We start from the raw sequence: 14,932 nt of genomic DNA, 5'->3' as shown, positions 1-14,932 counted from the left end.
CTATAGCAGAAAAGTTTACTAGCTTGACCAGCAGTCTTTTTTTTAGACTTATGAAACAGACGAAAATGGTCCAAACAGAAGTTTATTGCTTTGGTTTACACACAGGTTTCATATGGGGTAATCTGGCAGTATTGACATTTATTTAAAAAATTTGATCACTATTGTTTGCTGCAAGCTATTAACAGTAGCTGAGCACTAAAATTGTGCTAGGGCCTAAATACATCTTTAGCCCACCAGGCTTGGCAAATTTTTGTATTTTCTCCACTGTTGAGTTGGTGTGTGTTATTCTAGGGCCCAGAATTACTCCCAATTTGGCCCCACATATCTTTGTATGAGTCAGTTATATTGGAAGATTTTACCTGATTCTATCTTGAGAGTGTAGATATGAGTCAGAAAAGCTACTGTTTGAGTTACATTCATAGGACATGAGGGAGCATGTGTTTCTAGAATTTGGGCAAAAGTATGTCGTTTGATGCCCAGGCCTTAAAGAAAAGAAGATTCCGTTCAAAGAAGAAAAAAAACTTTGATGTAGATAAAAGGCTGCACATAGACATGATATGACAGAACACTCACACACAATGAAATCAGTTTAGGAAAAGGTCACTACTATCACAGGATTAACTACAAAAAAACTTTATTATATACCAATATACCAGTTACACCAATAAAATAATACAAAAAAAAAAAAAAAATGCTAAATATTTTTCAGAAATTTATAAACTGATTTTTAGTTTTAGGATTTCCCAAGTAACATAACCACTTTAATACTGCATTTTTATCAAAAAAATATAATAAAGAATAATCAACCTGAACTACCAATAGCAATGAAATAAGCAAGTTCAGTATTTTAAATATGCAAATATTACATAATTCCTTTCTAAATAGTGGAAAGTGATGTGAGCATTTGTGAGCAACATGAGTTTTCAATCAATTCAAAAGAAAACATGAAATGCAAGCCAAAGCAAATAAAGTATGAACAGGTTAAAAAAACATTGTCAGAGATACTAAGCTTCAATGAAAACCAGAGGGGAGTGACAAAGCTAAGGGGTACACTTCTTTTTGTATTTTTCTCAGTAGACTTCTTGTACATTTATGAGGCATTTATGCACCATTGTCATTAAAGCACATTTTCCTTTCTTTTTCTACTTTTTTCTCCTTTTCTACTACCCATGTCACCAAACATTGATTTGATCCTCAGATTTCTTTTGCTGGTCTACATCTAACCTTCGCCTATTAGAAGAATTGTGGGGAACCTAGGATATATTGTCAGACATACAGTTTTATCTTTACATATTTTTCTTGGCTGAATGTGGAGAACTAACCTCACCTATTCTTGATACATTGCTGGTGCCTTCATGGTGACCAGATCAGCATGCATATGGCAGTTCAATAAATCCAGGGACCTGGGTATGCTGAGATTGTACACTGAGCTGCAATTGCACTTCTCAGTGTATATTCATTACTAAATAGGCAGTTAAGTTTTTTTCATTGCAGAGGGGACATAAGGAAAACTAAGCCTGTGGCATTTATACAATGCTCAATTGGTACTAAAAGCTGAACGCATCCCAACAAAATATTCCTTGCAGTCTTACACCACCAGCCTGAACCTATACAACAGGTTGGATCCATCTAATCATGTTGATACCAAATTCTGAGCCTGCTATCTGAATGTTGCAGCAGAAATGAAGACTCCTTACACCAAGCAATGTATTCCAATCTTCTGTTGTACAACTTTGGCAAGCCAGTGTGAATTGTAGCCTCAGGTGCCTGTTCATAGCTGGGGCGCCTGGTATGATCTCCAGCTGATGTAGCACATCTACTTCAAGGTTCAATGTGTTAAGCAGAAATACTTTGGGGCATACCTCAGTTGTAAAAAGTGGATATTTGAGTTACATTTACTTTTCTATGAGCTCAAACCGGTCTGGCCATTGTCCTCTAACCCCTATAGCAAGTCAGTACATGGTTTTTCACCTCTATCCTGAACATAGCCTAAAGTTAAGGCTTTTCTTTTGTTATCATAAATCTGAATTTGTTAAATGTAAAGATAGACAGTCGGATCAAAAAGCAGAATAGAAAATCTTAATTTGAAAAAGTTCCTAAAAGCTGTGGATTTTATTGCAGTCATTTATTGGAAAAATGTTTCCTTTCTGTTTGTGTTTTATGTGAATAGTAAGTGTATTTCTTTCTTTATTTTTTTATGCCTTAACAGTTATGCAATTCTAATCTCCTGGAGTAATTACCGGCCTTCCCATTTATTTCTTCAACTCTTGATGGAAAGTTAATTTGTTTCTAGAAAACAAACACAAGAAGAAATGTCAATATGAGCAAGTAAGCTGAATACAAAAAACTCTGCTAACAGTCTTCTTTAAATGATTAGGTAATAAAAAGACTGAAATATTTAGTTACATTAAGACCTTAAAAACTCATTTAGAAATACTTATTTTTTTTTTAGCCAATGCTCGACTATAATTTATTGGAGAAGACGGCACTATTATTAACCTCTAGAATGCTCTAAAATGTAGCGATATAAATTTCTTTTTTTTTTTTCTTTAGATAATTGCTGTGGATATAAAATAGCACCACAAATGGGTAACTCGCAATGAGTGAAATGAACCTATTAAAAAAAAATCTATTTGTTGTGAATTTTGTTATTTAAACCTGCATGAGACTAAGGTCATGTGTACAATTTTGGCTATGACTATGTGGGCAAAGGAATGCAAGCACTGCCTTTAAACTCTCATATTTTCATTTTATAAATGTTTAATTTACAGATCATTTGTAATCTTGAAATTGCAATTAGATTTCCCTACTTAAAGAGACACTGTCACTTTTCCCCATGTATGTGCATTAGGTGTGTCACCCCCATGATGTCACAATTCTATTTTTGGGATAATGCCCAGTCCTAGAGAATGCTAGATCCAGAGCACGGTCACGTGGTAAGGGGTAACATATTTATAAACAGCCAGTATTGTTGCCAACTGCCACAGGGGCAGTAGTAGGAAAGTGATGGGAAGGTGATCATTACTGGGGCAGTTAAAAGTAGGCAGCAGTGTTAAAAGGTAAAAGTGTTTTTCTAAAGCCAAACATTTATAATGAAAATTTCTCCAATGATGACACCCTAAAACCGTAAAACCAAAAATACATTATTTGTACAGTAGGGAATGGTTGGAATTTCTGATAATGCTGATTTTGCTGTCTGTGCCTATGTTCCCCATTTCTTTAAATCTATTTATTAAAGTTTTACACTACTTGTTCACAGAAATTCAAAACCTTACAAAACCTGTAACCGCTTTACACTCAAAAGCTAAAAAACAGAATTTAGTTGTGTCAAAGTTTTTGGAACGTTGACATCTATGCATGTATAGTGATAGTATCATGTGATTTAAAAAAAATGCTTTGCATTATTTCTCTATATTTTCTTTAATAGAATTTTATATACTAGAAAACACCCACATTGCTTTTTAGATTTGGTTTACATGGGCTGTTTCCCCAGTGTTTAACCTGAGCGTTTAAACTCCCATGTTTGAAATTCCTAATAATTCCAATGGGCCAGTCCAGACCAGAGCATTATCTTGATGAGCTGTAAAGGTATCTCAAAAGATGAATGGGCATTTTAGGGCGCTTGGGAGGTTTGTGAGAAGGATTTGCCCATTCTCGAATTCTTTTTTGCCTCATACCCCATGCCCCAAGTTTAAACGCTTACAGACGCACACAAAAACTGTATGGGCAATAATTTGCCCATAAAATTAATGTAAGTGAAAACTTAGCCTGAAAGGATGCTTTTGGTGCCCAACTGTTCTTTAAAAGTAAACAGTAGACATATACAAGGCAGAGTCCCAGTGGCCAGCAAAATAATTCAACTGCAGGTCAAGGTAAATGACCCCCACAAGAGGCAGAGGTGAATCAGAGCTCCATTATCATGATAGCACCTTGCAAGAAGCAAGCTTTTTATATTTCCCTTTTTTAAAATCCAGCATAAGTTTATTTATACTGTATTCGAAACTGACAGTGCCAGAGAAATATCACTTTACTGTACTGTATCAAGAAATTTATTTTTTGTTGTTACAGTGATAGCACAACATTGATCTCTATGAAGCACAGAAAATTTCCTATTCTTCCAGCTGAAAATAAAATAGCAGGGATGGTAGGAGGATGATGTAGTCTTCTGTCTTTGGAATTAAAGGAACGGCACTGTCAAACACGAACATTTTGAATTAAAACTCACCCAGAGGGTACAGCCAACCAGCTGTGCTAATTTTTATCATGATGTTCATTTACTACACATACTTGTCCCAGTTGCTAAATCCATTTTGCCTGTGGCATCTTTATTTTCTTAATGACCCTGATTGTCAGCCTGCTTAAATGCAGACAAGTGTGTTCTGTGGTTCGTAGCTCCACCCTCAGGGAGGTTGCATAGAACCATTTGACAAAACGCAGCAGCCGAAAGTTTATTGGATCTGGATGCAATTGACCAAATAAATCACATATTAGGATAAATTGAGTGGACTAATTGGGTTTAGCACAGTTGCAGTATTTCTTAGATGGCAAGGAAACAAAGTAAATTCTTCCTAAAAACAAGCATAGTTGCTGCTAATATTAACCTGCAATTTTACTTGCTTAGTTTATTTCCTGTTCTCATGGCTGCAGTTTGTTTATATTCATGAACTAGTTTGGGTAAAACCCCCAGAGCTTTTTTCCAATCTTGTTCTGGGTTAGTGAGTAATATTAATGTCAACAGAACAAGCAACTAGCACTGGCGTGAATAGCTGGATCCATGCTTTATTCAGAAATGTTTTTTTTTTTTTTTTTAACCATTCACTGATTTATTCTACTTGTCAGGCAGGAACACATATGGTGCAGAATCCCCTTCATATAGAATCTTCTGATAAAGATAAGGTTAAATAGCATTAAGACTTAAGATACCAGCGACTACAAACATAATAAATTATTTGGTGCAAATACTCACCCTAAAGTGTGATGCGACAATGCTGGTGATCCTATCCGCTATCCAATGATGATGCAGATTTCTTTGAATCAATGCTTAAAAGCAGAGCAATTAAACAGTCCCCGGGCCTAACAACAGCACATGGAACAGGTAATGGACATGTAAGTTCATAAGATGTTTATATATACATATATTTACTACTATTATTAGAGTAAAAAGAATGTAAAGCATATATTCAGCAACTGGACAAATGGTTATTGCTGGGACAAACCATGTCTGCAATACATCCATATAGTATAAACCACAATCCAAATCCTGAAAATTGCAGTTGATAATTGACCACAAATATCAAGTCTAATATGTCTTCCACAAGGTTTTGAAATAGCAGAATCATTACAGCATAGTGGATCTTACTGTGTATAAGATACTCAATAAATGTCATAGTGTTGATCATAATAGAAATTTTAAAGTTGCTTCCTCTGGCCAGCAAATACTTCATTTCCTTCACTTCAATACAACGCTATTCAGCCACTGATAGTAAAAATATACCCGCTGGGGAGGAATATTTTTTGCTAGTATTGTTGAGTTGTTATACTTCCATACTGGAATCTTTATATCTTAGATGTACTGTAGGTGCCGCTTGGTTTCCAAATGTTGCCTACAAATGTGTATTTTGTCAGAAGGTATTCATACATTCAGCTACTGTTGGTGACAAATTAGAGCATTTTTAGGCATTAAGGTAATGTATTATGTTGAGAGTTTATGTTTTTGAAATGTATTTCTGTTAGAATATTTTATTATTTGCTTTAAAGTTCTGATTCTGAAGTTCCCAGCAGTCGCCACTGTTTTGTATAGACAGTTTCCCAACTGGACTCGTAAAAACAAATATGGCTTTGCAAAAATGTATTATAGATCTCCTACAGACACACTGATAATATGGCTATGTTCTCAAGTCTGCATCCCATCCCTCCCCTGTCAACATTTATAGAAACGCAGAAATGAAAGACAGACTCAGAGGAGAGTGGGAAGAATAGAATAGGGAACTCTTGTTTTCTATGCAAACACATATTCTCTTACCCCACTGAGCCTGCCAGATGTAGGCATCAGAAGAGCGTCAGGGAAATCTGCAGCATGCCTCACTTTTGTGTTAGTTTTTCAGATGTTTAATTAAAAGAAAACTTTAGTCTACTTTAGTCAGGTAAACAGTTTGTAAATTTTGCATTTAAATTTGCCAAATCCATATTGCCAGCTTCAGGCTTACTAATGCAACATCTGTTCTGTAGGGTTGTTTTTACTTCTTTTTAATAAATCAAAAAAGTATATTATTTAAAGATTGATAGAAAGATGTATCCTGTAAATTATACCAATGTGACTCTACACCAAAGAAAATTGCCTTCAATACAGATTAGGTGGGCTGGGATTGGAAACATTGCATCTAAAACACCTAGAGTCCAGAGCTGAGGGTCACTGGGCCACCCCATACTGATGTTGCCATCAAGGTGGTGGTGTGGGAATAGAGAATTTTTTTTTCTGCAATGCAGATACCTTACTAGCTTTTGTCTGGTAAATGGGAATGTTCACCTTATGCAAAAAAAAAAACATAAACAACAAAGATAAAATAATTTAATAAAAAGAAATCTTCCACCCTCTGCATTTACGTATTTTTTAAACTGTCGTCTATTGTTTCCAACTTTAACAAACCCTTATCTTCTTTGATAGACTTGGTCATTATCCTAATATTAGTGAATTTGTTAGAGATACATTTGAATAGAATACAATTTGAATAGTGGGAGAACAGCATTCTGGGAGATTTCCATGCTCTAGTTCCCACTTCTTTTGTTAATTATCTCATTCATTCAAAAGGAAATATTTGATTAGAAATGTGTTTGGTTATTTAAAATGTAAGAACCTTGTGGATTTATTTGTCATTTACATGTGTTGAATATTTCGTTCCCAATTTTGTAGTTTGCCCTCTAGTGACTATATGTATGGCAGACATGGGCAGGTAGCAATATTGCTTAAGAAAGGACAAGAACACAAACTACATGATTTTTAAGCAGGATAACAATGTTTTTAATATATATTTTTTCCTATATGCAGTAAGTCTTTTTCATATTTGTATGATCTGCAGAGAGCTGATAGTCAGCTGTCAAGTATAAAAAAGTAATGTATATAGCTAGGGGGTGTTAGGGGATAGGAGAGAGTTGATATTTAAGGTTTACATATTTAGATTGATAAAGTGTGCTGGTGGGTTTTAGGCAATATTTTAGGGGATGATTAAGTATTTCTGTATGTAAAGGTTTACCTGTAAAGTTAGGCAAGAGCTAAATACACAACTGAAATATAGTACAGCCCAAAAACAATAAAAGATAAGAAAAGCAAAGTTTTTTTGGCAATAATATGTTATGCAAATCTTATACAAAGTGAACACACAAGTAAATAGCAATGTAAATATTTACCTTTGATAGTACCAGTTATGCATCTCACACCCTCCATTGAGGAAGCCCAAGCAGGCCAAATGCGTTGGGACTTTTGGGACTGCTGGTTGAAAACATTACCATTGTTTTCATAGGAACATATTTGTATAGCATATAGTCCCAATCCCACCAAAAAGTAGTGGATCTGGGACATATTTACTGCTTTTATGTATACCACAACCATTTGATTTGTGTGTGTTTAGTTTGTATATGATTTGCACAATATAATATTGCCAAAAAAAACCCTTTGCAACCCTTATCCTTTATTGTTTTTGATCAATACCAAAATATCGAGGTGGCAAACATATTATACTTATAAGGTTTAAGAGACGCATACAACCTATATGTACTTTTATATTGTATAGCCCATTAATAAATGCATTTTCTAATACATACACCCCTACTAGATACCATAGCTAGACACTGACTACACATACTGACCATTTTCTTTTCTTCATAACAGTAAAAGAAATAATGGATGGTAAAGGAGCTCTCTCCGATGCATTTTCCCCAACCCCTCTCCTACAATATTACATTAACAGTTTCCTTATACATAAACCCCCGCCAGAAACCATATCTAGGCACTGACCATAAAAACTGACCATTTACTTTTCTTCACAGCATTAAAAGAAATAATGCATGCTAAAGTAGCTCTCCATCTATTCTCCCCAACCTCTCTCCTACAATAATACACAGTTTTCCAATAAATAAACCCCTACCAAAAACCATAGCTAGGCACCGGCCATAAAAACTGACTATTTACTTTTCTTCAAAGGAGGGAAAGAAATAATGGATGGTATGTGAGCTCCTCCATCCTTTATTTCCAACCTTTCTCCTACAATCATCAAGCTCCATTTGTTGGATGCAAAATGTTGTACAATGCAGCAAAACATTATTGGCCCACAGTGCTGGTTCTTCCTCAGTTGAATGCTAATGTCCAGGGACTTTAAAAAATAAAAAAAATAAGTAGAAAGAAAGAGGTATGATATGTAAAAATGCATTTACATATTTTCAATATATACATAGTTAAAATAGGGGTATTCTATACAGGTTTATACATAAAGTGGTGCCTAAGTATAGGATCTTTTTTTCTTTTAATTAATTATTAATTCTTAGACTAGACATCACTGACATCACTGCCAACCACAGAGCCTATCATAAATGTATTGACATAGCAGTCTGCCTATTAGTTGTACATGAGCAATCTGCAGTTAGTTTTGCTGGTATGTCATACTAAGGTGATTGAGGTTGAGCAAAACAATGGAGCTCCCATTAGACTACAAATACTGCCTGACCTCCCTCTAGCCCTTTTTGCAGAATTTTTAGATTTGCTGGCCCAGGTTTGGGCTTTCAGTTAGAGAGAAAACATCCCACTTTTCCTGACTTGCTTCATTATTAATAGCAGGATCGCATACCTTTGCATAAAATATTTGGGCCATTGTCTTTCGTTACTCAACAGCATCAACATTAGCTGCCTAACAACTTTCTGATCTGTAAGAACAAAAAATAGGCTGGAGGCTGGAGCAACCTTTCCAGTGTTAAATATGCTATTCATATCAGTTCACATAACGCAAAGAAAATATGGATGAACCAGCCTGAGTTTTACTCGGAATGCTGTTGTTTCTATAATGAGAGGTCCCGATGCCTCTTTATTACGAACAGAGCATTTCCTTTTTTTTTTTGAATTAAGGCAGTGTGGGATTTAAATTGAATGTCAAATATAATTTAACATTTATAACATGAAGGGGCTGCCTATGTACTTGGAAAAAGTGACAGGACTTCCGCAGAGAAGTTAATTGCTATGCGGCCAGTAATGTGTATGTAAGTGGAGGACACTTTGGTAACTAAATTTTCAGCATAGCAGAAATCACAGCAGTGATTGTTCCCACAAAGGGAAATGTTTAATTTTAAAATTTAAAAAAAGTCAGTTCACTAAAAATATTAAAGGTTCGCTAAGTTCACACATTATTTTTAAGCTTTCTGTATTTAGAAAGGATTTTAGATAGGAAGAATTGAAATTAAATGAAAATGGAAATGAATGCAAAAGATCCATCCATTCAATAAAGTATAACAAAAGTGCGTTGTGCAAATACTGTACATCAACCAGTCAGAGTTTTCTGCTGGTCCAGCTACTAAATTGAAATCTAGTTTTGTGAGTTTCTTCACGCTTATTGCATGTTGTCATTGCTTGCTCTATTGTACTTGGTTATGTTTGAACTTGCAGTGAGGTTTAGATGCGGTTACCGCTTCCTTATGCCGCTGAACCACATCCTCAGTAGGGAGGTTGGGACAGGTGACCAAGCCACAGGCAGGGTGCCTTGCATGCATGGTGAGCACTTGTTTCTGCTCTAGCCTAACCTTGGAGTTTAAGATAAAATGTGTTATGTTTTCAGCAAACAAATGTTTATGGTTATGATTGCAGTGTTTTTCAAAAAGGTACACTTCTGCCAAAACTAAAAATGAAAGCTTAAGATCCATACAGTGAGCACAGCGAGGCAGCACAGCCTAATAATTTAGCTTGTCATGCAGGCATTGCTGTAGTGCACCACTTTTCCCAATCTGTTTTGTCAGTATTCTGCTGATTTTGGAACTCACCTCCATGTGAGGTTAGATAATTTTGTTGTTTCCTTCCTAACTTTCACATACAGTATAAAATCCCATTAATAAGATCTGTGCCCTCAGCCACCAACCAGATTTACGCCTGCCTAGGTGTTTTAAGTGTCATTAGTGGAAGTGGTTGCTTTTCTTTTGATAACTGTAAAATTGTGGACTTCCTAAATACACAGTTTTATCGAGTAAATCTCCCCAGTTGGGACACACATAGCAATTTTAAACCCATTCAACACTTTCCCATTTTATAAAAAAAGTGTATTTAAATATGCCTGATGAGTATAGATGGAATCTGCATTGTTTTTCATATATTATTAGTAACATAAATCAGTACTAGTTTGATATGAGACCATGTGTATATGTGTGTGCATTTGGTAAAGTGTTAAATATGTATGTACCTAACTACAGTTTTTCTATGGCACTTCTCATGTATTGGTTGAATTTACATATAAAATCATTTTTTCTTCTTAAAAAGATGATAAAAGCAGCATCGAAAACTTAGTATTACTGCGAAAAGAGCACTTAAAAAATGAAATGAAAGAATAATAGTGACCTTTTGGAGCATCAATGCTATCATCTCCTGAATACCATTTTTCCTTTTATAAATGACTTCTCATTTGAAACATCTGCTCCATAAAAGGTCCAACCATCTAGGCATTTTGTAATGGCTTTTTTGACCTCAATACTCTTTGTCTCCCGTCTCCTGTGTAAGTATGATTAATTCTTCTGGGCTCTGTCAATGTGGGAGCGGCCGGGAAAGGGGATTACAAAGGCATCCCCACAGCAGGTGAGGGTTAATAAGTTGATACATTAGATTTGACAGGTCAAACCACACATTGTAGATGACTTCCCATACAAAATCTGTAGTGATCAATCACTATATAAATGTTTAAAAATGGCACAAGAAGTCAATATTATTTACCTACTAGTTCGTTAGCAACCTATATTCAGCAAGATCAAAAATCCTAAAATCATTTCTACTGTAAACTCTAAAAAATGGTGTGTCATTTCATATTGGCCTAAAACATTCCCAAAACACTGCTAATATTAATATTGATATATTGAAGAGCCTCCCAAATGGCCAAGATCATGCAGCAATCTCATGTTTAAGGATAACCATTGGCCCACTTTTTCATTAGGTTATAGAACCTTCTGTTTAAGGTCCCTTCCCCTGAATTAAGTTGTGCCCACAGTTTGTGCCAGTATGCTCAACTACCACCCCCATTTCATTTTACTTACAAATACTTTTGCAAAGCCATTCATATACATTCTTGACAAATAGGAAACTGCCATCATCATAGAAGTAATGTACAAAATGCCACAGTTTATATGGTGGGCAATATCCATATCTTTTAGCTGACCATCAGTTACAAAAGCCGAGGGTCGTCATTGTGTTTCACAGCCCCATACAAAATTCTATAATTTCTGGTGTAATAATTATTTCTTATTATTATCTTTCTTTACATGGTTTGATTACTTGTTCATGGATTTTAATGTTTTGACATATGTTAGTTCTGATATTGCTGATAGAGAATGATTCTCTTGTGAGGCTGTGTTTCAAGGTTTCTCCCATAAATGGTGCTACACTTAAAATTGGAAACTTTGGTGTACAGTTGAATTTACATAGATAACATACCAGAGGTGATATGTTAACATGTGTCAGAAGTTACTACAGTATGTTCAGGTCATCTAAGACTCAGTGATGTGGATATGACACTGTAGCTTTCTACGGGAGCAGCACAATTTCATGTACTTCCATGTGCACTCTAGACAGGACCCGCTCCAACACAGGTTAGTAATGGGAGGCTGTACTGCTCACTGTAACAAACACACTGTGTGCAATGAAGTCAGAGTAAGCAGTTTTAGAACAGAAGTGCAGTCTGTACAAGTGTACAGAGATGAAGCTCAGCCTGGAGTTCTGCTTTAGAATTTACTTTGGTTCTTTAAAAGCTAGCAGTGCCATTTCTATTTATAAATCTTGTTTAAGCATTCACTCTACTTTTGTTCTAGTTTCCTTTTAATCAGACATTGCAAATTATTTTTATATATGGTATGTAGCTGACTTCTTCTCCATGGCCTTTAGTACTCTGGAAGAGAAGAGCCAGCTCGGATAAATGGTATTTGTAATATTACAATACTTAATGCGAAGACTGTTTTGATGAACAGTGACCAAAAGAGCAGACAAAAGAACAGACTGATTCTCTCTACTGTTAGAACAAATAATGATATGACAAAAAAATGGATGACAGTGTTCTGGTTATAACAACTGTGAATCTGTCAAGTATGTGATCAAGGCTTTAGAGCTTGTCAGAAAGGGAAGATTACCAGAGAAATATAGTTCTTGCCAGTGATTATTGTAAGATTGGACCTATCAGTGATTTAGCAGAATTATATAAAACATATGTAAACTTATTCTCTAATCCCATATTTTTTTTACTTTTTCTTGTATTATTATTGTATCAAACAATTTTCTTTTTTTTTAACCTGCAGCTTTTAGTAAATACATATATGGTGGTCCCACCATAAAGGTCGTTGTTCAGGTGACTCTTCGAGCCTTTATCAATTGTTATCAATTGAAACCACTGGAATCATTTTAAGGTCTTAGGAAACCCTTGGTTAAGCCATATAAGGTCAATGCAAAAAATACACTTTACATTGGCGGTCAGTGGAAATATTGTCCCATTTTCAGATAGCTTAAAAGAGCTTTAGTGTTATGCAATTGACTAACTGGCCAGGAAACTATAAGGTCACCATCACATGGGATTTCAAACAACCAAAGCTCAAGGAACCATCAGCCATCTCTGCAGGAACCCTAGGGTCCCATAGGACCCTGGTTGAGAATGACTGCAGTAGACAAAAAGCAACTGTGTTTATTGTGGTTGTAACCATTCAGCCAAAACTGGATTGTGTACACCTAGTCTTGGATTTAAAAAGGCCGCCAGATATCATCAGGTCTAAGGATAAAAATAGCCCTTATTTATGACACACAGCAACCTAATTTATAGGACAGGCTTAATTATTATTTTAATTAAAATATTTAAAATTAAGTTATCATTCCTTTGTGCAAATAGTTTCAAATCAATCTTTATTTACAGTATTATCTGCCCTAAAACCTGCAACCCAATTAAACCAAACAACCAAATCCACAAGAAAAAAAAGGTGGGACAATCTTAAATGATATGTGCACATACATAGTATTTCATAGCAGATGAAGATTCTCTATGGCCACTATATTAGTTTGATTGATCACAATGATTTAGAACCAAATATTTTGCCAAGGGAGATTCAGCACTTAAAATTTTTGTTTATTCATCTACAGAGTTGGGACTTTTTGATAAAAATTGGTAAATCTCGGTTTGATGGGCCGGAGGTGACAGCACTTGTCTTTCATTATATCTCATATGAATAAATAGCCTTTTCCAGAGTGTGTTTTCATGGGACATTTCGGCAATCTTTCCAGACACCAGACTCCACATAAAGTCAGCGGCTGAACGTCAGCTAATTAAACAATTGCTTTGGGCCTTAAAAAAGGTTGCATGGGCCAAATTAATTCCTTTATATTTAGCAAACATCAGATTAAATCTTTAACTGCAGTGCAAACATTGCAGAGTGGTAGGCGTAAAGATACGATGAGGAAGACGTGTGCCTGAGATATCTGGGACGAGCGGCAGTGTTTTGTGAATGTAAAGTAGTTAGGCTTGCTACATAAATAAATTAATACACTTACAAATCTGTCAGACTCACTTGGCAGAGCTTGTTATAAGCTGCTTCCAGTACATCACCTGTCACCCAGAAACACTTCCAGCTTCACCTCAGTAAAGAACAGTGGTCCCATGCGGGGAATAGCTTTCACTCACTGCAGGTTTGGCTCGTTCACCAGCCAGAGGGCTGCACTGTAATCTTTAATAACCAGAAAAGTGCTGTCCATATTGCAAATAAAGCAACGGTGTACAGTGTAAAATAGGGTAAGTAATAGTCCTAACAACCACTGTAAGTGATATGGGGCCCAGAGGATATAGTAGGGCCAGATTAAAGCTGACCTACAGTCAAACAGCTAAATACATACATGAATAGAAATATATATGTGAGCTGCTTTACCTGCCAAAGAATTTGTATTTCTGTCCATCTAGTGCTGAGATTTATATAGCGATGACATACAGCACAGTCTTGTGTTGCAGGACACATGACATGATTTTTCCCTACTGAGGTTTCAGGCCTTGTTCCTCCCCTAGCTTGTGACTGGTTAATGGAAAGAGAAGCAGCACACTAATGAGTGCATCACTTTATCACTGTTTTTCTTCGATAATGAGCATGTCCCTTGTTAGCCTTTGAGCGCTGCAGCACAACTAATTGGTAAGGTCTAAATTCTGCTGTATAGTGAATTGCATGTCTGTCTATGTTATAGACAGATGAGTTAAGGATATTTTATGCACAGAATTGCCAATAATCTACAGAGCTCATGGGTAGGTAGGGAAACTGGTGTTAACCAAGCATAGGAAGAAGCAGATGGCCCAGGTGATTCAATTGAAATTCCATAGAAAACCTATAACGTTTAAAAAATCATATCTGGCATATCTGAACTGTTATATACAAAAGAAAAGGTTAAGCTGGGCAAAATATTTTAAACCTTGGACATTATATAACTGGAAAAGAGGTCTGTGTATTATGGTGAGAACATATGTGAGACTTTAAGCAGTTAAGCATATTAAAGGATGCTAGAGAAGGTCTTCATTGTTTTCCACAAAGCTGGCCAGTTGAAATGCAATGGTTTGGGGCTGCTTTAGTGTTGGTTAGGTGGCAAATATACAAAGCTCATGGAATAATGGCACTAGAAGGTTTCCAATATAGTTTACATCATCATAACAGCCCCCGTGGTCAATGATTCAATACGTCACCCATT

The 14,932-nt window shown here is 35.8% G+C and overlaps 1 protein-coding gene and 1 long non-coding RNA gene across 2 annotated transcripts in view; one reads left to right on the top strand and one right to left on the bottom strand.

The window, feature by feature from the left end:
• PTPRN2 (protein tyrosine phosphatase receptor type N2) overlaps positions 1 to 14,932 on the top strand; it is a gene marked incomplete in the record, with an annotated part of 519,721 nt that overhangs the window by 361,087 nt on the left and 143,702 nt on the right.
• LOC140331532 (uncharacterized) lies at positions 618 to 5,339 on the bottom strand. Its single transcript, XR_011920943.1, has 2 exons — positions 4,967 to 5,339; positions 618 to 2,289 (listed from the first exon to the last, which is right to left on the bottom strand). It is a non-coding gene; the product is annotated as an uncharacterized lncRNA (long non-coding RNA).

Source organism: Pyxicephalus adspersus, chromosome 5 (genome assembly GCF_032062135.1).
Source record: "Pyxicephalus adspersus chromosome 5, UCB_Pads_2.0, whole genome shotgun sequence".
NCBI lineage: Eukaryota > Metazoa > Chordata > Amphibia > Anura > Pyxicephalidae > Pyxicephalus > Pyxicephalus adspersus.
Note: the sequence above shows the minus strand (reverse complement) of the source record. Positions and strands in the feature narration are given on the sequence as shown.